The sequence below is a fragment of the Anomaloglossus baeobatrachus genome, chromosome 4 (genome assembly GCF_048569485.1).
Source record: "Anomaloglossus baeobatrachus isolate aAnoBae1 chromosome 4, aAnoBae1.hap1, whole genome shotgun sequence".
Classification (NCBI taxonomy): domain Eukaryota; kingdom Metazoa; phylum Chordata; class Amphibia; order Anura; family Aromobatidae; genus Anomaloglossus; species Anomaloglossus baeobatrachus.
The window spans coordinates 401,429,654-401,453,353 of record NC_134356.1 but is presented as its reverse complement, the minus strand read 5'-3'; positions in this window follow the sequence as shown (position 1 = coordinate 401,453,353).

Here is a 23,700-nt window from a genome sequence, read left to right as displayed (position 1 = left end):
TCCAATTTGCCTTGATTGTTTATTGATACAATATTTTTCCATTTTAACTTGCACATGTGGATTGCACAGCAAATTGTGTTGACAGACAATGACTTCTAGAAGTGTTTCTAAACCCAAGCAGTAATTTTTATTGAGGGCCCATAGATCAAGACTAGCCAATATTGTCACTTGTGCACAAGGATTTTTGTTTCTAGAGTTCTAGAGTTTCTGATTCATTTTTCATGATATTATGCATTGACGATGGTGGAATATTCAAAGTCCAACTACATTGTTCCAAAGCATTTCTTTGCTCTTTGACTACTCCACAGCCCTCTATACACAGTATGAAAGTCCCACAGCCCCCTGAATATACCCAGAAAAATATCCTCACAGTCTCTCTATGCACAGTATGATGGCCATGCAAAGCCCCTATGCACAGTATGCTGGCTACACAGCCCTGACAAGACACAGGGAAAGTTCTTCAATTTGGATCCTGAAGACGGGGTCATCGGCGTATACTCGTTCTAGCACTGTGTAAGAGTGGACTTCCCATCTTTTGCTCAGCTTGCCATTAGGGCGTTTTTCTCAAACCAATACTTGATCCCTGAGTTGAAGTCGGACCTCCTGCATGGCAAGGCAGTCACTGTACACCTTTGTCTGTAGTTGTTGCCCAGCTAGATGTCGGATAGCCTGTAGTTGTGGAGTAGTGCTTGATTGAAATGCTCACAGACTCCATTGCGCTGAGGATCATAGGGGTTGGTCCCTGACCGCTCAATGTTATACAGATGATACAGCTCCTTCATCACTTTAACCCTGGAAACACGCACCCTAATAAGAATGGATCTGCTTTGTACACCCGTATATTCGAATGAAGTCTTGACAGATAGCTCATGTAGCTGATTCAGCGGTCTGGTCTCTAGTAGGCGTGACCACAGAGAACTTGAAGAAATGATCGGTCATGACCAAACAGTACTCTGGCCCTCGAGCTGAATATCCCACAAGGAGGTAGTCAATTATCAGGACCTCCAGCAGCTCCTTTGTCTGAATAGATTGAACAGGTGCTCACTGCTTTGTGCTTTTGACAAGATCACACACTGGGCACTGACAACGTCCTTCTTCTACAGCAGACTCCAGTCGGATGTAGTACTCGTACCACTGAAGCCACTGGTACATTTTGAGTGCGCCAAAATGGGTCCCAAACTCATGAGCTGCCTTTACAATTTCTTTCACCAAGTCCTTCGGGAGGATCACCTGCCACCTTACTTTGGTCTCCTTGGGGTTATGTTTTCTCCTGTAGAGTATGGCATCCCAAAGTTCCAACCACTGTTAATGGTGAAGTATGTGTGCCGCACCCGTGCCAGCAGCCGTGCTGCTTGGATCCGGATCTGCGGTATGGCTCGAGGGACTCTACTGGACCCGGGGGTCGTGCGGACACTTTGAATAAAAGGGGACATATTTGTACGGGATTTACTGTAATTAGTCCGTGACACTACCCACGGTGTGTGGTGAGATGTGGCACCACCGCTGCTGTTATGGGGGTGCCCGGGGGCGATGGGATGGCAGCTAGATATTAACCCCTCCGTGGGTAGGGATAGATGCCCCTGGGCCCAGGGTTGTGCAGGGATGTGTGGAGTCAATAAACACAAGGTGTTGGTGGCCGGCCGCAGACGGGTGTATCTGATCCCACACCCGGGCTAGTAGTCAATGTCTCTCTCCTCTGCACGCTTTGTGTTGAGTGTTGCACCTCCCGGTGAGAAACATGGGGGTCCGCTCCCGGTCCTTTGGTTGGGAGCCTTGCCCACTAACACTGACCCTTGGGATCTACCGGGCCCCGGCGGATGCACTATCCCTCTCGGTGGATGGTTGTCTCTTTTCGGGACTTAGGTTGGGACAGGACCTATAATCCTGCCCTCAATTGGTTAATTAGCTAGGCCGTTGGTTTGGGTCCTGGCTTCAGGGTCCAAGTACCCCCTTGTGTGCATGGTTTCCGGATCGGTTCTCCGGTGTCGGTACCGGCAAGCTACAACCCTGCCCCAGTCCACCTCGGATCTCCAGCAGCCGTCGTCCTGTCTCCTGCTGACACTGGCCACTGTCTGACACCTAGCCAGTACGCCAGTGCTCCTGTTGTGAATGTCAGTTATGCTTTGGCTGCTCGGAGGCTCCCTCTTGTGGCCAGGTATGGTTTGGACATAGACCGGTGTGTTGAGCTATGGGCGTTTCCATTGCTAACTCTCTGCTTATTTAAATCCTGGTCTGATAGCAGGCTATGCTGGATGTCAGTTGTTCTTTGTTCACCCGCCTGCTTCATTCTGGTCCACACCACTTTTATCCCACATAAGTGCTTTGCTCTTTATTTGTTGTTTGGTTCTTTTACTCTTATCTGAGTTTGTCTTTTGCTGTGGTTGTTTTCAGTTTATTTGCAAGCAGGGATCTTCCCTCGCAGTTGTTCAGCTGGGAAACTCCCTGCAGTTATGTTTGGAGTATTGCTCCTATAAGTCCATGTGTTTGTGGCTTTTTGAATTTCTAATGATTCTTTTTTTCTGTTCATTGGTATGACAAGAGCGCCTGGTATAGGACGGAGTGCAGATCGTGCGAACTGAGTGCCTTTTTGTTCTATCAGGAATTTGGAATTTTGCAGGGTTTTTGTCTGGCCACCATCAGCCCCTTTCCTGTCCTTTCCTATTTTAGTCAGTGGGGGGCCTCACCTTTTGCTAATCCTATCATCTATCTGTGTATTGTGTTTTCCTATATCATCGCAGTCTTTGAATGTGGGGGGCTTGCTATTCTTTACCTATTTTCTGAGGCAGATAGTTATTCATCTTTCCTTCCTTCAGGATAGTTAGTTCTCCGGCTGGGTTCGCGGTGCATAGGATGTTAGTTCACCCCTCGGCTACTTCTAGTGTTGATGGTTAGTAAGGGGATGGCGGCCAGATTAGTTGCCAATGCTCTTGTCACCTTTTACCAATGAATTATGGTGGTCTTCCATGGTTCCGGATCATAACAGGCTTCAACCCGACGCCTATCAACTAACACCTCCAAATTCCTCACTCAACTCCAAACTCCAAACTTAACTGACTGCTTTCCCGCCCCCTTGGTTCTCCAGACTCCTAGGTGGGCGTTTCTCATCCGCCTGGTCCGGTCTACTGGTGTGTCTGTACTACCCAAAAGGGGGGTGGCTAGGATTTCAGGTCGGCTGAATGTAACCCTGTGTGGGAAGGTGTTATGTGGGGGCCTATCTGTGTGACTACCTGGTTTTGCCAGGGCGTCACATTCCCCCTTGGTTTAATACAGACCATCCGCTGGCTGTCCGACCACCAACGTTTATTTTAACTGGAACTAGAAAGAGGTAGAAAAACAGGAATACAAGTATACTAACCTTTTTACAATTTCTTCCTTTTACGGGAGGCACATATTTTGCACGTTACAACAAAACGGGACGGAACGGGCCACCTTCTCATTGCACCCTCCCAAAAAAACCTGTTCCCTGGTGCCTCCGCTAGGCACTGGTGCACACCCCTTTGCCCAATTCCAGGAACGGGTCCGGGTGACGCCCACACCAGGAGTAAAAAGTTCCTTACCCAGCAGTCCATCTCAAGGGCCCCAAGTCCTGAGGACCCCTAGCCTGGAGGTTTGCCACCGGTTGCAGTGGTGACTGGGCCTCGGCCTACTCTACCGCAGGCCCTTCCTCCAATCAGCCTCTCCAGAGACTGGATGGTGTGTAACAAGAAGGTGGATGGGAGTATTTACAAGACCCAAAAGTTTCTGGGTTGGCCTGCCAGTTCTCGGGCGTGGTCCATTAAACTGAAGAACTCCAACGGGGTGAAACACAACTGTGGGTAGCCGTGAACCGCTACCGTTTACTCATCTTCCTGGCTTGGAAATGGCAGAGAGGGGTGGAGGTGCAACTGATCACCAACCTTCACCCACCTCTTTACATCGAGGGCGAACCATCCCCTCTCTCCGCAGTGCCGGGTATATGAGAACAACTCTCCGGGCTCCAAGTCTCGATCCGGGTGGCCAGTCGGTAGGTGTGGGGACACATCTCTCCGGGAGACGAATATCTCGGCCTCCAGGCCTGGCTCATATATAAAACCCCATCCCTTTTGGGGGTTAAAATTCCAGACCTGTCCTTGATAAGTAGGGCCCTGCACCAGGAAGGTGGCCTGTCAGAGATTGTCCTTCACCCGGTATGCACGGTGCAGCACTTCGGCCTTCCGCTTTTCTCTCGAGCCGCTATCTCGGACTTCAGCTGCTGCCGCTCCAAATACGGGGCACTGGTTCCGTGCTCCGCCTCCTCCTGCTCAGGGGCTTGGATCATCCGGATGCGCTTATTGCCGGCTACGACCGGCCTCACATGAAATGGAGGGCTACGCTGACCCGCAGCCTGCTCTGCCGCCCTGCAGGTGCATCCCGGCTGCACCTCAGCCGGGACCGGGTACTGGGGAGCAGTCGGGCGTCGCCTCTGTTATCATCAAGTGCGCCGCCATCTTCGGGACCGGGGTGATGTAATCTCTGGCGCGGCTGGGCTTGGGGCCAAAGGGGATGTCTTCCGGGCTTTGGACTTGCGCGGGGCTGGTACGGCTGCCGGAGCGGTGGTGTGCTCATGACCCAAGGACTACGGGGCTGGGTCCTTGCAGGCAGATGGAACGGGTACCGCTGCCGTTGCTTGGGGCAGCGGACTGATTGGGTCACTAACTACAGGTACGGGCAGCGAGGGAGGCGACGTGGCGGACGGGGGCAGACCGAGCTCCTCAGCCGGTTGGGCCTATTCCGGTGGAACATAGGGGTGTGGGTCGCTTACCCGCTCCTCCGAGGCCATCTCCTCTTTGCGTGCCCGGACAGCTGCAGCCAGATCCCTCATCTTGGCCATCCATCTAGCTAGCATATAATTGGCCTGAGTCTGGATCCTGCGGCACATCTTCGCAGTCAGGTCTTCCACCCATTCAGCAGTCCCGAAGCTGGTTCCTCCATGATCGGGTCGCCGGATCGGGCAGACATCCTCTCGAGATGGTGACCAGGAACAGAAGATCGCAGAGTCCTGGTGTCCCTGCCTCTTATCTCCTCAGATCACATGCCGCAATTCTCGCCCACCCCCTGGTTTTTCGGGAGCAGTCTCTAGACGTGGCTAGTTAGTTTCGTTTTCAGCCACAGGGTCTTCCTTCCGGCCGTGTTCCCTGGGGGCAGGGCTTCAACTTCGCACCCTTTCTCGGGCAAGAAGACGCTGGGTTGTCGTTTTTTGTGCCTAAAAATGACGGCAAAAATGGCAGTTTTTCAAAATTTTGCAGTGGAGCACTGCTGACTGTCCAGTAAAAGGCGCACTTCCACCAGGTAAGTGGATAGGTAAGTATCCTGTTCGTGATGCCAGGTTTCGAGGTGTGCCGTCCCCGTGCCAGCAGCCGTGCTGCTCGGATCCGGATCTGTGGTATGGCTTGAGGGACTCTACCGGACCCGGGGGTCATGTGGACACTTCGAATAAAAGGGGACGTATTTATTCGGGATTTACTGTAATTAGTCCGTGAGGCCACCCATGGTGTGTGGTGAGATGTGGCACCGCCGCTGCTGTTATGGGGGTGCCCGGGGGCGATGGGATGGCAGCTGGATATTAACCCCTCCGTGGGTAGTGATAGATGCCCTGGGGCCCAGGGTTGTGCAGGGTTGCAGGGGCCAGTAAACTTACAGTTCGGTTGTCCTGGTCCTGGATGAAGTTGCACTGATGTGTGGAGTCAAAAAACACAAAGTCCTTTTTGTAAACCAAGGTATTGGTGGCCGGCCGCAGACGGGTGTATCTGATCCCACACCCGGGCTAGTAGTCAATGTCTCTCTCCTCTGCACGCTTTGTGTTGTGTGTTGGACCTCCCGGTGTGAAACACTGGGGTCCGCTCCCGGTCCTTTGGTTGGGAGCCTTGCCCGCTGACACTGACCCTTGGGATCTACCGGGCCCTGGCGGATGCCCTATCCCTCCCGGTGGGTGGTTGTCTCTTTTCGGGACTTAGGTTGAGACACAACCTTAAATCCTGCCCTCAATTGGTTAATTAGCTAGGCCATTGGTGTGGGTCCTGGCTTCAGGGTCCAAGTACCCCCTTGTGTGCACAGTTTCTGGGTCGGTTCTCCGGTGTCGGTACCGGCGGGCTACAACCCTGCCCCGGTCCACCTCGGATCTCTGGCAGCCGTCTTCCTGTCTCCTGCTGACACTGGCCACTGTCTGCCACCTAGCAATATGCCAGGGCTCCAACCCGACGCCTATCAACTAACACCTCCAAACTCCTCACTCAACTCCAAATTTAATTGACTGCTTTCCCGCCCCCCGGGTTCTCCAGACCCCTAGGTGGGCGTTTTTCATCCGCCTGGTCCGGCCCACTGGTGTGTCTGTACTACCCAAAAGGGGGGTGGCTAGGATTTCAGGTCGGCTGAATGTAACCCTTTGTGGGAAGGTGTTATGTGGGGGCATATCTGTGTGACTACCTGGTTTTGCCAGGGCGTCACATATGCTCTCCATATCAGCATCAAGATTACCTCTCTCTTTCTTGTCAGGGAGCTGTTTACAGGCCACCCACTGCTTCATTTGCCTCCACCTACACCTTTATCTTGAACCAGTCCCCACTCTTCCTTGGTTTGGCCCATAGACTTCATCAGGACACACGCCTGTCTTCCTGACAAAACCGGCAGCACCAGAGGTGTAAATTTACGGAAGTCGAGTGTTTCTTCTTCTAAATCTTTGTCTTCCAAGGGGACCTCCACGGTTACTCCTCACAATCTATCAGTTGGCATTTTCAGTAGCAGCACAATACCGTATACTAAAGTCGAACTTTACTAGGTGAGCCACCCACCATTGCTCCAGAGTTCCCAATTTGGCCTAGCAGGTTATTATCTGTTTGGACCTGGAACTAAAGGCTGCTTTACACGGTACAACCGATTGTGCAATTTCACAATCGATCGTACCTGCCCCCGTCCTTTTTGCGTCACGGGCAAATCGCTGCCCATGTCGCACAAAGTCAGTAACCCCCGTCACACATACTTACCTCTCGTGCGACCTCGCTGTGGGCGGCGAACGTCCACTTCCTGGAGTGGGAGGGACGTTCGGCATCACAGCGATGTCACACGGCCGCCGGCCAATGGAAGCGGAGGGGCGGAGATGAGCGGGACGTAAACATCCCACCCACCTCCTTCCTTCACATAGCCGGCGGCGGCCGCGTGACGCAGGTGAGCTGCTGTTCATCGTTCCCGGGGTGTCACACGGAGCGGCGTGTGCTACCCCGGAAACGATGAACAACTAAATTAAACGATATTATGGAACCTAACGAGCAGTACACGACTCACGATTTGTGAGCGATACTGCGTCGCTAGGAGGTGTCACACAGGCTGGCATCGCCAGCGATGCCGGATGTGCGTCACAACAACCGTGACCCCGACGATCTATCACACAATAGATTGTCTGGTGTAAAGCAGCCTTTAGTCTCTGTAAGGTAGCCTGCAAATTTCTCGGTCATGGCCCACACCAAGGCCAGCAACTCCTACAGAAGGAACTATAATTATGGGGATTTCTCTCAGCATCCCTGGGGGACTGGCTTGGATACGCCATCACTCTTTCCTGGTCATCTTATTCTTTGGACAGGACATCCCCAAAGCTATAGAGACTACCGTTGGTATAGAGTAGTAAAGGCCTGTCAAAATCTGCATAAGCTAGAATGGGTGCCATTTTAAGAGCATTTTCAGGGCCTGGAAGGCCTTTACCTGTTTATGGGACTAGGAGATGGCCCGATTTTTTGGTATCTCCACTGTTTTCTGCTGCTGCTCATTCAGGGACCTGCCAATTTGGTGTAGTTTTTTACAAAGCGGCGATAGTACCCTTCTAGTCCTAGGAAGGCTTTTAGCTTGCACAGAGTCTGAGGAACTGGCCACTGCTGGATCGCAGCCACCTTTTCTCTTGGGATGGTAATACTCCATCTTGTGACACAGTATGGCCCAGATACTTGAGCTCTGTCTTGAAGAGGTGACATTTCTTTGGTTTCACCTTTAGGCCATAGGCTCGTAAGTGGCTGAGCACCTGTCTCAACTGGGCGAGGTGTTCTTGGAATGAGTGAGAGTAAACGATGATGTTGTCCAGGTATATGAGGGTGGCTTCTAAATTCAGGTCCCCCAAACACTTCTCCCTGAGCCACTGAAAGATACCTTGGGCATTGGATATGCTGAAAGGCATTCAATTGAATTCATATAATCCCATCGGGAGAATAAAGGCAGTCTTTTCCTCATCCTTAGCTGCAACTGGTTCCTGACAGTATCTGCTCGCCAGGTAGAGCTTCGAGAAGTACTTAGCTTTTCCCAAGGTGGATAAAGACTCCTCAATATGGGGCAAGAGTCATCGACTGCACAGGGGTTAATCTTCATATAATCCACCAAGAATCTCACTAACCCATCCTTCTTTTTGACAAGGACCAACAGAGCCGCCCATGGGCTCTGACTTGCTTGCACCACCCCTGACTCCAACATCTGTCCCAGCAATCTTTACATCTTGATACAGCCTGGGAGAAATCTGCCAATATCTGCATTCTGTCTACTGAGGCCTATACTATTTCCTAACCACTGCACCTGAGTACACACTCACAGAACAGTTTGCAATACCTGTCTTCATGTTGGTGCACCTTTTCCTACTGATGGACAGAGATGGAGTGTTCCTTCCTTGGCTCTCTGGACAGCTGCGCTCTTCCTTCGGATCTCAAGGCAGCTGGGTGCTTCCTTCAGGTGTCTGGGCAGCTGGTCTCTTCCTTCGCTTCTTTGGGAAGCTAGGCTCTTCCTTCCTGATGGATGCCGACCTCCTCACACCCCTACTTCTTCCTTTGACCTTCTAGAAACTTTTGTCTCACAATACAGGCTAGACCAACCTCACACCAATGGACACAGGCCAGACCAACCGCACACCAATGGGAGAGGTGCGTGATTTAGTCCAAAGCATGCAGCAGTAAAACACCTGTTCTCCTAAAGATACAGAGCATCAAGTTTCCTTAAAGATACAGAACACCACAGTCCTTTGTAGGGGTATACTCCCTTCAAGACCATACCTGAAAGTTGGCAAGAATGGATTAGCTATTATTCATACCAAATAGTACATTTTCTGATTTTTCAGGTCTTGAATATTGTCATGAAATTTCCCACCTGTTTTTAATTCCCCAAAAAACGTCTGACCATACTTTCCAAAGCAGATCAAGTCTTCAGCTGGAAAGTGTTTTCACATTCAAGTCACTGTAGTGACAATCTTGTTTTCTCATTTCTTACTCTATTTCTAATTACTGAAACTGACTTATCTTATAAAAGCAATGGTCCCTGGGTTATATTACTCCTCTGCACATTTCTTCATTAATCATGAAATATAATTAGGCTATCTGGTAATTAACTTTGAAAGAATAATTGCACCAGGTAATGACTCTGCAAGCACAAATTGAAAAAAAAGAAAAAGAAAATAGTTACATGTCTTAAAACAAGCAATTTTTGTCTTTGTCTACACAATTCTGTATTTGTTCCAATTTGCGAGCAGCTAAAATATCTCTTATATATCAACCACTATTAGTTTCCCATGTCTGCAATCTCCAGCTATACATTTTCAAGGTTTTCTGTCCTATATTGATGATGGGTTTCCAATGTCATTTCATTCTAGATAGAACATCAATGTATGTCATTACGCTAGTATGGTAGGAAAATGTATTTTATTATTAAAACCATTAACACACTTGATAGATAAGACCCAGGAAACCAATATATTGTTGTGCCTGCCTGGATTTAGAATGATTTTTCAGAAACAACCAATGACACCTGCCAGGGCATAGATATTAAATTAACATTTATATTCTTGTTTATAATTCAGCATTTTTAAAATGGCAAATCGCATCGGCGGAAATTCTATATGTATTTTCTTTCCATGGAAGTATCAAAATATATAGTCTGTAGTGTTAAGTGGGTACAGCATTTATATAATAGAAACTATCTATATATATGATTGCCTTATTCTGTCTGTCTGTCTGTCTTGCTCCAAAATTATGTCGTTACAGTGACAACCGTTGCATTGGCCTCTCACCTCGGCTCCGCCCCCCCGCACGAATTGGCCGCTCGCTCAGGCTCCGCCCCCCACACAGATTGGCCGCTCGCCCCGGCCCTCCGCACGCATCGTCCGCTCGGCCACGCCCCTTCCCCCGAATTCAAACAAAGCCCCGACTCCCAGGTGACTGCTGCAACCCAGCCCAGACATAACCTTGCAATGCTGGGATCGTGACGGAGTCGGCATACGCTGGTAACGATGATACACATCGGGTAACTATGGGAAGCGCTTCCCTTAGTTACCCGATATGTATCATGGTTACTAGCTTACCCCAGCTCCCGTAACACATGTGCAGGGAGCCGGCTCGCCCGCTCGGCCCCGCCCCCGGCACACATTGGCCCGCTTGGCCCCGCCCCCAGTGACCCGCTTTGCCCCTCCCCCGACACACGTTAGCCCGCTCGGCCCCGTCTGTGTGTAAGTTTTTTCGGTTCTGTTTTTTTGGGGGGTGCGGATATTCGCTGTCAGTGCGACCGTGGTTTTCATTCCATACTCGACATTTCCCAAAAGTAAGAGCTTGACAGAAGAGAATGGCACAAGGACTGGAGTAATATTTCTGCACTACAACTCCCAGCATTAGTGCTGCAGTGCAGATGAAAGGAATCAGCTGGAGGAGAAAAGGGCAAGGAGCAGATAAGAAAAGAAGAAGGAGAAGAGACAGAGGTAAACAGGAGGGGAATGAGGAAGAGGAGACATCAATCCCCTGCACCTGGGGGAAGGTGGGCAGCAGCCACAGGGGGCAGCAGGGCACAGGACTGGGGCAGCAGCCAAGGGGCACCATGGGCAGGCACAATACACCACACACACACTGGGAACCACAAACCCCGCCCTACACAGACACACACACAGACAACACACAACACCCAACACACAAACACCGCCTTACACAGACACACACACAGACAACACTTAACACCCAACACACAAACCCCGCCCTACACAGACACACACACAGAGAGCACACAACACCCAACACACAAACACCGCCCTACACAGACACACACACAGACAACACAACACACAAACACCGCGGCACACACAAATATACGCACATACCGCGCAACACACACACATTGCACAAAACATACCTCCCCCAAAACACACACACACCCACACAAACCACGCAACACACAGCACCACACACAGACAACGCTGCAGACACACAGCGCTTCACAATCAACGCAACACACACAACGCAACACACAAAAAACACTGCTCTCACACATCCCCACACCAAGACAACACCCAGAACATTTACAGCACCCCACACAAACACTTGGCAACTACACACAACAACATCTTTATATATATAACAAAAATCATACATTAACTACACAATAAATTCTAGAATACCCGATGCGTTAGAATCGGGCCACCATCTAGTAAAACTAATAATTATCAACTACATAATAGAGATATCAGGATTCTGTTTCTATTTTTTCTGGATGGCTAATGTCAAATCTAAGAAAAAGTCAAAAAGGTAAGAACAAGATAGACAATGAGTCTAGATAAATATATTTTTAAAAAATTTTTGAAGTAAAAGAATTAATATTTGGAGATATTTTTTGTCTGAAAAAAATGGAAAGTTTAGAAATTATGGAATTATGGAATTTCTTTATCTTTATGATAACTGTTTTATTGAGGCCGAATTAATGACATCACAATGTTAGCCAGATCATTCTACTGAATATATATAGAATATGGGTGTTCTCATTTAGCAAATTACATTCTAAAACCTCATTCAGATGTCCATTATTTTTCTGGTACATAAAAACATGGCCCGTTATTCATCAGTGCTTTGGATCAGAGTTTAATTAGTGTTTAGTCAGTGTTTCAGCCCTGATTTTCATTGATAACAAAAGTAAGTTAATAAATTGCAGAGATTCTCCTATTTATTGCAACATGGACTGCAAATGGATACCATTCATGTGCTGTCAATAATTTTTACTGACCCATAGACTTGTATCTGTAATTTTAATGCAAAACATAGATCAAAACCAGACGCTGTGATTTTTTGCTGAACACTCGGTCTACAAATAAACAAAGATATGAACAGCCCCAGAGATTATAATAGATATGCATTCTATTTGTGAAATACAAAAGTGAACATATGTATGAAAAAAGCCCTTCTGAATGAGGCCTAAGATGCATTCCATATTTACAATAATTATTAGGCCTCTTTTACACTTCAGTGATTCCGGTAGGTATGTTGCCGTTTTTATGTGTACCGGAATCCCTGACATACGCAGACCCATTCAAATCAATAGGTCTGTGTTCATATCAGTTCTTTCTCAGGAACCGTGTGTCCGTGCAGCACACATGCATGTCCGTGTGTTCTGCACGGAGATAAGTCTGTTTTTCTCCGGCACCACTGATGTCATACAGACCACGCAGTGGTGTCATCAGTGTGACACATACCAGAGAAAACATGTGTTTGTGAAATAAAATTATTTTTCTACTCACCAGTCTCCAGCGCTGCTGTTTTCAGCGCTGCTGTCTCCTTCCAGGCTAATTATGCTCATGCATATTCACTGTACCACGACCTGGAAGTAACAGCAGCAGGAAGACAACAATCAGTATCATGGACAGCAATGCCGGGGACAGGTGAGTATAAAGCTCCTGCTCTCCGTGTGAACACACGTGTGCTAAAATTACGGCTTATGAAAGGACATATGCACCTTTAACACATCAGTGAAAAACGTGTGTTTTTCACTGACTTGTGAAAAAGGCCTTACTGGAATTATAGTAGTTTTCAAGCATGGCAATCAGTACCTGATTGAGCTGGGAGAACGACTGTTTCTTCTGATATAAACAGAACATCAAATCTGCACCTTATCACTTGCCGCTGATTGGCTGCGTAGGTCATGTGACACCTCCTCCTAGAGAGAGAAGTCCAGATCCTGGTGAGGGACACAGAGAGCAGAGTGCAAAAACAATGGGTGTCTGGCAGGCAAATATGTGTTTTTGTTTTATAAAAAAATGTTTTTATTCTATGCTGGACTTGATTTGATTGTAAAACTTTCACACTGGACAACCTTTCTAAACTACATCCGGCAGCTGTACTGTTCATTAGTCCTCCAATCCATTGTTATGGGTCTACTATATGCAATATGGTCAAATAAATAAAAAAACAATACATTTTTAAGGTAAAGATAAGAGCCACACAAAACACACTAAAGGGCAATCAGCCCTGATTCATGAAGGCTGGAATTTTGTACAGCAGTCTGATGATTGTGTTTGAGCTGGATGTATTAAATTCTTTAAGAAGCTTTGGCTTCTTAATTAATTTGATACATATATTTTAGTTGAAAAAACTTTATAACTCCAGCGGACAAATTTGAGGATGCAGACATATATTAAAAAATTTTTTGCATTTGCAAATCTTTATTTTGAAAAACTTCCATAAAATTGGAGCCACACTTCTGGGCGGTGAAGGAAAGAGATTAGGAGTGGTAGCCTGCTTGGACTACGCGTTTCGGCGTACAAACGCTTTCTAAATGGTCTAGGTCCCTCATATGCAATTTCTATATTATCCTCCTATTTTTATAATAATGTATTTTTTAATACTATACTAATTTAATAATATACTAATATATAAGAAAAAATATTTTCTTTTGTCCCTGTGCAGAGCTCTACTTTGTATTGCCCACAACGACCCCTCCTTTATAATTTATTGTATTGGTTGAAGCTTAATGGTTGGGGAACTGTCCCCTTATCTATCCACTTTGACCTTCATTTTTTATTTTGGGCACTAACTTTTGCTCCTGTGATACATTAAGATCTTTCAGTGTTAGGGTCCCATCACACGTAGCAACATTCCAGCAATCCCACCAGCGATCCGACCTGGCAGGGATCGCTGGAGTGTCGCTACATGGTCGCTGGTGAGCTGTCAATCAGGCAGATCTCCACAGCGATCAGAGACCAGACACCAGCCACCAGCGACTCGTGTAACGACGCTGTGCTTGGTAACCAGGGAACACATCGGGTAACTAAGCAAAGCGCTTTGCATAGTTACCCAATGTGTACCATGGTTACCAGTGTACCGCCGCTTACAGGCTGCAAGACGCCGGCTCCCTTCACATTCAGATCTTTGGTCTCCTGCCGTCAAACACGCCGATGCGTGCTGCACAGCGTGAGACCAATGAACAAAAAATGGTTCTTATCGTTTTGCAACGATCAGTGACCTCGCAGCAGGGGCCCGCTCGCTGCTGCTTGTCACACACAGTGATATTGCTGGCAAGTTTACTGATACGTCACAAAACCTGCGATGTTTCAGCGATCTCACTAGCGATCTCGCTGTGTGTGACGAGGCCTTTAGTTATTTATTCCACACTGTTATCACTATATTTGAATACAGAACTAAGGGGTGCTTCACACATAGCAAGATCGCTACCGAAATCGCTGCTACGGCACGGTTTTGGTGACGCAACAGTGACCTCATTAGCGATCTCACTGTGTGTGACACTGAGCAGCGATCTGGCCCCTGCTGCAAGATCGCTGCTCGTTACACACAGCCCTGGTTCGTTTTCCTCAAAGCCGCTCTCCCGCTGTGACACACAGATCGCTGTGTGTGACAGCGAGAGAGCGACGAAATGAAGCGAGCAGGGAGCAGGAGCCGGCATCTGGCAGCTGTGTTAAGCTGTAACCAGGGTAAACATTGGGTAACCAAGGTGGTTACCCGATATTTACCTTAGTTACCAGCCTCCGCAGCTCTCACGCTGCCTGTGCTGCCGGCTCCGGCTCTCTGCTCATGTAGCTGCAGTACACATCGGGTTAATTAACCCGATGTGTACTGTAGCTAGGAGAGCAAGGAGCCAGCGCTAAGCAGTGTGCGCGGCTCCCTGCTCTCTGCACATGTAGCTGCAGTACACATCGGGTTAATTAACCCGATGTGTACTGTAGCTAGGAGAGCAAGGAGCCAGCGCTAAGCAGTGTGCGCGGCTCCCTGCTCTCGCGGTTATGATCGCTGCTTCGGCTGCTGTGTTTGACAGCTAAGCAGTAGTGATGAGCGAGTACTAAAAAGCTCGGGTGCTCGAAGCTCGGGCCGAGCCTCCCAAGATACTCGTGTACTCGGGCCGAGCAACGAGCCCAATGTTATCCTATGGGAGACCCGAGTATTTTTGTGAAATGACCCCCCGGCAGCATGGAGAAACCCTAAAAATGGCACAAAAGTCTCAGAAGAGTGCTCAAATGACATGGCAACAGCATGGGGAAGACCCCTTGAAGCATTTATCACTGAAAAGTCACAGCTGTGAACAATTTTGTCCGCGTTTTACGCCATTTTTACGGACTCACCAGAAAACCTTCCAAAATGACCCCAAAATGATTTTTCATGGCGGAAATGTTAAGGGCACATACCCAATAGTGAGATAGAGCTGGTGTATGTTACTTTTTGAGATTAATACATGAAAGATTTTACGTGAAAACATTGTGTGGCACTCCGATGTCCCTGAGAAGAGACGTACATGAAGGCCTCTTGAGTCTAATGTGCCCATTTTGAGGAAGTGAGACTTTGTAGTATTTTCCTTTGCCAGGGCAGTCCAAAATTGTGAGGTTCACCAATGCCCCTGCATACAGACGTGCATGAGGGCCTGTAAACCTGAAGTGCCCATTGTAAGGAAGTGGGTCTATTTCAGTATAGCCCTTTGCCAGGGCAGCCAAAAATTGGGAGGCTCCACATTGTCCCTGGATAGAGACGTGCATGATGGCCTGTAAACCTGAAGTGCCCATTGTAAGGAAGTGGGTCTATTTCAGTATAGCCCTTTGCCAGGGCAGCCAAAAATTGGGAGGCTCCACATTGTCCCTGGATAGAGACATGCATGAGGGCCTGTAAACCTGAAGTGCCCATTGTAATGAAGTGGGTCTATTTCAGTATAGCCCTTTGCCAGGGCAGCCAAAAATTGGGAGGCTCCACATTGTCCCTGGATAGAGACGTGCATGATGGCCTGTAAACCTGAAGTGCCCATTGTAAGGAAGTGGGTCTATTTCAGTATAGCACTTTGCCAGGGCAGCCAAAAATTGGGAGGCTCCACATTGTCCCTGGATAGAGACGTGCATGATGGCCTGTAAACCTGAAGTGCCCATTGTAAGGAAGTGGGTCTATTTCAGTATAGCCCTTTGCCAGGGCAGCCAAAAATTGGGAGGCTCCACATTGTCCCTGGATAGAGACGTGCATGATGGCCTGTAAACCTGAAGTGCCCATTGTAAGGAAGTGGGTCTATTTCAGTATAGCCCTTTGCCAGGGCAGCCAAAAATTGGGAGGCTCCACATTGTCCCTGGATAGAGACGTGCATGATGGCCTGTAAACCTGAAGTGCCCATTGTAAGGAAGTGGGTCTATTTCAGTATAGCCCTTTGCCAGGGCAGCCAAAAATTGGGAGGCTCCACATTGTCCCTGGATAGAGACGTGCATGATGGCCTGTAAACCTGAAGTGCCCATTGTAAGGAAGTGGGTCTATTTCAGTATAGCCCTTTGCCAGGGCAGCCAAAAATTGGGAGGCTCCACATTGTCCCTGGATAGAGACGTACATGAGGGCCTGTAAACCTGAAGTGCCCATTGTAAGGAAGTGGGTCTATTTCAGTATAGCCCTTTGCCAGGGCAGCCAAAAATTGGGAGGCTCCACATTGTCCCTGGATAGAGACGTGCATGAGGGCCTCAAAACATTAAGTGTCCATTTTAAGGAAGTGGGAGTATTATAGTATAGCCCTTAGGCAGGGCAGCCAAAAATTGGGAGGCTCCACGTTGTCCCTGGGTAGAGACGTGCATGAGGGCCTCAAAACATTGTTCCCATTGCAAAGGAGCGGGTCTCCTGTCGTTGTAATGTCCATTCTGCAAAGAATGGGCGAAAAAATTTACCACTGGGGGTATACCTGAAACAAAGGCCTAAGTATTGCAATTTGTAACGGTCATCATCATGGTGGCGCATGAGGAGAAGGAGGAGCAGTCCAGCGATTATCCAAAGTCCAGAAGTGTGTACCCATGGGTGAGTGGAGGTACATGGCAAACTTTAAATTCCGCTCTCATTTGCTGGTGGTGTGGTGAAGTCTGTCCCAATCCAACCCTTGTTCATCTTGATCAGAGTCAGCCTGTCAGCATTTTCAGTTGACAGGCGGGTGCGTTTATCTGTAATGATTCCACCTGCGGCACTAAAAACACGCTCTGACAAAACGCTAGCAGCAGGGCAGGCCAGGACTTCCAAGGCGTAGAGAGCCAATTCATGCCACGTGTCCAGCTTGGATACCCAATAATTGTAAGGCACAGAGGAATGTCGGAGTACAGTTGTTCGATCTGCAAGGTACTCCTTCAGCATCTGGGCAAACTTAGGATTTCTTGTGGCACTACCCCGCACCTCAGGGGCTGTGGTACGTGAGGGGCTGAGAAAACTGTCCCACATCTTAAAGACTGTTCCCCTACCTCTGGCGGATTGGACTTGTGCCTCTCTCGGCTGTACGCCTCGGTTGTCCACTGATTCCTGACCTATGCCGCTAGCGTTTTGTGAGGGGAATGCTTTGCCTACTTCCGTGAGTATGGCCTTCCAGAACTGCTGCATTTTGGTTGACCTCTCCTCCACGGGAATAAGAGACAAAAAGTTCTCCTTGTAGCGTGGGTCTAACAGTGTTACCAACCAGTAATGATTGTCGGCCAAGATGTTCTTAACGCGAGGGTCACGAGACAGGCAGCTTACCATAAAGTCAGCCATGTGCGCCAGACTCTTAACAGCCAGGACTTCAGTAGCCTGACCAACAAGATGACTGAACATGCTGTCCTCCTCCTCCTCCTCCTCCTCCTCATCTACCCTGTCCTCTGGCCAGCCACGCTGAACCGAGGATATGACTGGTGTGCATGTCATATCCTCAATTTGGCCGGAGAGTTGCTCCATGTCTTCATCCTCCTCCTCGTCATAGTCCTCCACTGCACGTTGTGATGAGACGAGGCTGGGCTGTGTGTTATCACCCACACCCACTACTGTTTCTTGCTGCAACTCATCGCGCTCCGCCTGCAATGCATCATGTTTGTTTTTCAGCAGAGACCGTTTTAGAAGGCAGAGTAGCGGTATGGTGACGCTAATAATGGCGTCATCACCACTCACCATCTTGGTGGAGTCCTCAAAGTTTTGGAGGATGGTACATAGGTCTGACATCCATCTCCACTCCTCAGGTGTTATGTGTGGAGTTTGACCCATTTCCCGACGGCTTAGGTGATGCAGGTACTCAACAACTGCCCTCTTCTGCTCACATATCCTGACCAACATGTGCAGAGTTGAATTCCAACGCGTGGGGACATCACACACCAGTCTGTGAGCCGGAAGATGCAAACGGCGCTGAAAGCCGGCAAGGCTGGCTGAAGCAGTAGGTGACTTTCGAAAATGTGCAGACAGGCGGCGAACTTTTACCAGCAGATCAGACAGCTCTGGGTATGACTTTATAAACCGCTGAACCACGAGGTTGAGCACATGGGCCACGCATGGAACATGTGTCAGCTGGCCTCGCCTCAAAGCCGCCACCAGGTTCCGGCCATTGTCACACACGACCTTTCCTGGCTTTAGGTTCAGAGGTGTGAGCCAGTGATCTGCCTGCTGTTTCAGAGCTGTCCACAGCTCTTCTGCATTGTGGGGTTTGTCACCTATGCAGATTACCTTCAGCACAGCCTGTTGCCGCTTCGCCGAGGCAGTGCTGCAGTGCTTCCAGCTTGTGACTGGTGTGGAGGGCACAGTGGATGAGGATGCGCAGGAGGAGGAGGAGGCTGAAGAGCATGACATTCCGGAGCTGTAGAGTGTGGGTGAAACACTGACTGAGGTAGGGCCTGCAAACCTTGGTGTGGGAAGGACGTGTTCCGTCCCTCGCTCAGACTGGGTCCCAGCTTCCACAATATTAACCCAGTGTGCCGTCAACGAGATGTAGCGGCCTTGCCCACAAGCACTTGTCCAAGTGTCTGTGGTTAGGTGGACCTTGGGTGAAACAGCGTTGTTCAGGGCACGTGTGATGTTTTGTGACACGTGGTTATGCAACGCGGGGACGGCACACCGGGAGAAATAGTGGCGGCTGGGGACCGAGTAACGTGGGACAGCTGCCGCCATCAGGTCACGGAATGCTTCTGTCTCCACCAGCCTAAAAGGCAACATTTCCAGCGCAAGCAGTCGCGAAATGTTAGCATTTAGAACTGTGGCATGTGGGGTGTTGGCAGTGTATTTGTGTAATGGGGTCAACAAGTCCGACTGTATCCCTTCTGTAGAAATGGCTTTGAATACTGTTCCAGCAATTGCCCACAAGGGGGCAGCGTCGTACTGTACAACGACAAACACAGAGCTGGGAAATTCCCCTCAGGAGCTGGTGTGTGAAAAACCAGAAGAGAAGACGCGGGAAAGTGGTGTTCAGCTCCGGAGCTCAGTGAGGAGAGTCCTGCGTGTGGTCTCCCTGAAGAGAGGGCTCGTTTTGCCGCAAAAGTCAGGAAGAAATCACCCGGTGAAAGCAGTTTCTGTCACTCCCAGTCTGCAGAACTTTGTTTTCCTCAGGGAGTTAACCGGACTACCGAGCACCGCCATCTGAGTGTAATTGCAGGGACTGTGACCTGCCTTCTTCTGCCCGGCGTGCTCCGGGACCAAAAGACTACTTATAATCCGTCACCAGCTGGGGAAGATAAAAGAAAAGAAAAGACCGAGGAGCTTCATCTCTCCAGCGCTGCACCGGGACCCATCACCGCGAGACCCCAGGCCTGCGACGTGGGAGCGACATCTTCTTTCGGGATAGACTGGTACGTGTTTGTAGGGAAAGTTAGGGAAAGTTGCCGCCATTTTTTTGTTGTTGTTTTTTTTCTTGCTGCATACCCGGAAGGAGTGAAAGTCCAGGGGCTTCCTATACCCATGTGTGCAGATAGCTCAGTTGATTGTATTATAAACATGTTTCCTAGTAAAGAAATGTTACTACCGGTAAAATCTGAGTATGGGGATTTTGTTGGAATAGAGCATACACACACACCCGCGGCCCTCCCATCGGTCGCTTCATGTGGCGTAGTCGGCAGGATGTGTGACCAACAAAATCATCCCCCGGTAGTAACTTATAACCAGACAGCTCCCCCGCCGTCTATTGTCAATCAGGTGAGGAAGTTTGACGGACGGAACTATCCTGTAACGGAATGGACTGAACAACTTAAGATAGTGGGGGAAATGTATAACACTGACCCTAAGACCTTAGCAGAAATGGCCATGCTAACACTAGAAGGGGAAGCGTGGACGACAGTCAGGCTGGAGACGGTTAGGGGCCAGCGTACATTGGATGACTTAGTGCGGGTGCTGGAGAACACCTATGGACCGACCACATATGCGGGAACATTGCGCTATATGTTTTTCCGGCGGACGCAACTCGAGTCGGAGGACATCCCTCAATATGCCAATGCCCTTCAAGTGCTACTAGAACAAGCCTGTAGAAAAGAAGAACAGATAGCTAGTACGGGTACCCGTGACCTGGTGTTGAGAGATCAGTTTGTGACCGGATTGAGAGACCCGTACCTTAACCGCTCATTGCAAGATCTACTCCGGATAAATCCGGCCTTTACGTTCGCTGAGGTCAAACAAGAAGCTATAGAACGTTCAAGGGGGCCTGTCGTGGAGACACAGACATATACCGCGGCTTGCAGGTCCATATCTGATATCGGGACGCCGAACAGCAACACGGAGGAACTGAAACAGATGGTGGCAGAGTTGCAGAAACAGGTGTTACAGCTCACCTTAGATCAACAGGCGGGCCGGCAAGCGAGACAACAACCCAGCCGGCCGATGGGAAGATGCTGGACATGCGGCGATCCCCGCCATAGAGCCAACCGTTGCCCTCAGAACTTTCAAGCTCCTCCACAGTCCGATCTACCAGAACCAGCAAGTCAGGTCCCACAACAGAGGCCGCCTTTAAACTAGACGCCCCTGTCAAAGAGGCTCACTCGACAGGGGATGCCAAAGAGAGGGGTGTAGGAAAACAGAGCCAGCCACGGAACAAACTTGCATCAAATAGCCCCACCCTAGAAGTATTACTGGAAGGGATCGCCGTACAAGGGTTAATGGATACTGGGTCTCAGGTATCCACTATCTCCGAGCAGTTCTACGAAGAATGTCTAAAACCGCGAGTTGCCTATGACCCTGATACCGCCATCAAGATCAAAGCAGCCAATAATCTACCCATTCCGGTGTCGGGAGTTGCCTGGATGAACACCGAAATCTGTGGCCAAGATCTCGGGAAGAGAGGGATAATTGTGGTCAGGGAAGGCTTTGAACCAGAAACGCCCATGATTATTGGGATGAACATCTTGAAGGACCTGAATCTGGTGCTGTTTACCAAGAAGGGGCCCAAGTACTGGCAAGGAGTGACCGCACATAAGGCCACCCGCCGTGCCTTTCAACAAGTGGTCCGGACCTGCAACCTCCAGCGAATGACCGAAGAACAGCTGCCGCTGGCCACGGTCACCGTACCCCGCCATACTAGGATCACCTTACCAGCTGGAAAAGAGACAGTTATCTCACTACCCCTTGGCACCATGAGACAGTTTGAAGGCGTGGAGGTGCTGATTGAGCCGCGCTCCCCGAGGGAGGGGAAGCTGAACCCACTAGTCGCTCGAACTCTAGCAGTAGTGAGAAAGGGAAGAATTCCTGTCAGGCTGGGCAACACGGCTAATGTGAGCGTTGACCTAGAAGCCGGGACACAGCTCGGCCGAGTCTACGCTCTAACCGAAGAGGTGACCCCTATGAGCCCCCTCCAGTTTGTACCGTCTACAGAGGGAGATTGGACAGTGACGGTCTCTACCATGGCCGCTGTCGCGGGTGACACCAACGTGGGGCGAGAACTCCGAGAGAAGTGTCAGTTGGACGTATCCCAATACTCCAAACGGGAGGTGTCTCAGGTGGAAGAGCTACTCCAAGAGCATCAGGCGTCCTTTGCCCGGCACGACACCGATTTTGGGTGCACCACCAGTATCAAACACGAGATCCCCACCGGTGACACTGCTCCTATCCGTGAAAGGTACCGCCAAATTCCTCCCCAGCAATACCAAGAAGTGAAAAATCTCCTGAATTCCATGCTACACGCGGGAGTGGTACGGGAAAGCCAGAGCCCCTGGGCGGCGCCGGTAGTGTTAGTCAAGAAGAAGGACAGATCCCTGAGATTCTGTGTGGACTACCGCCGTTTGAATGCTTGCACCATCCGGGACTCGTACCCTCTGCCAAGGATCGAAGAATCCCTGACAGCCCTGAAGAAAGCCAAATACTTCTCCTCGTTGGATCTGGCCAGCGGATATTGGCAGGTACCTATGCATGAGAAAGATAGAGAGAAGACTGCTTTCATCTTACCCATGGGCCTGTACGAGTTTGACCGGATGCCCTTTGGTCTGAACAACGCGCCGGGGACTTTCCAGCAGCTGATGGAGCGCTGCTTGGGAGACTTCAACTTCGACTTCACCCTCATCTATCTGGACGACATTGTAGTCTATTCGGCCACATTTGAAGAACACCTGCAGCAGCTGGGCCGTGTGTTCAGTAGGTTGAGGGAACATGGCCTGAAGTTGAAACCCAACAAGTGCCGTCTTCTGCAGCCCGAGATCAATTACCTGGGTCACCGGATCTCAGCCGAAGGCGTCCAGCCATCTTCAGAGAAGATAGCCGCCGTACGGGATTGGCCGCAGCCCACAAACGTCAAGGAGGTCAGGGCTTTCCTGGGGTTGGCCGGCTACTACCGCCGGTTCGTCAAAAACTTCGCCCGGCTTGCTGCACCCTTGCAGGATCTGCTTCGAGGGACCACCAACAGCCCCAGAGGACGACTCATCCGCTGGGGACCCAGCCAGGAAGACTCCTTCCAAGCCCTAAAGGGTGCCTTAACGTCTCCCCCCATCCTGGCATATGCGGACTACAACCTGCCCTTCCAACTACACACCGATGCCAGTTTACAGGGTCTAGGGGCAGTACTTTCACAGGTCCAAGACGGCAAGGAACGGGTCATAGCCTATGCCAGTCGGTCCCTACATGAGGGCGAGAAGAACCCCACCAATTATAGCTCGTTCCGGCTGGAGCTGTTGGCCCTAACGTGGGCTATGGCGGAGAAATTTGCAGGGTACCTCACGGGGACCGAAGTACTAGTCCTGACCGATAACAACCCGTTGGCCCATCTAGAAAATGCGAAGCTCGGAGTCATGGAGCAGCGTTGGATGGCTCGGCTCTCCAAGTTCAATTACAAGATCAAGTATCGGGCTGGCGCTGAGAACCAAAATGCGGACAGCCTGTCTAGAGTGTCATACCCCTTACTCAACCGAGACCGGGATGAAGAATTAGAAGGGGACGAGACACCTGACTTTGCAAAGCTCGCCCAACAGATGGTGGATCACCGCCAGCTCGTTGTGGGCGAAGCTGGAACTCCGGTGGGAGTCGCCTTGCCACCCCAGGAGTGGTGCAGGATTCAGGACCAGAACCCCGATTGGGCTCTACTCAAACAATGGGTGAAACGGCAGCAGAAGCCTCCCGCCGATATACGGGCGCGACTGTCTACCGGGACCTTGACCCTGCTCAGCCAGTGGGACCGGCTGATTCTGAGAGAAGGAGTGCTATACCGGAAGGTTCTCTTGTCACACATGCTGGAAGAATGCGCACAAGTTGTAGTGCCTGAACA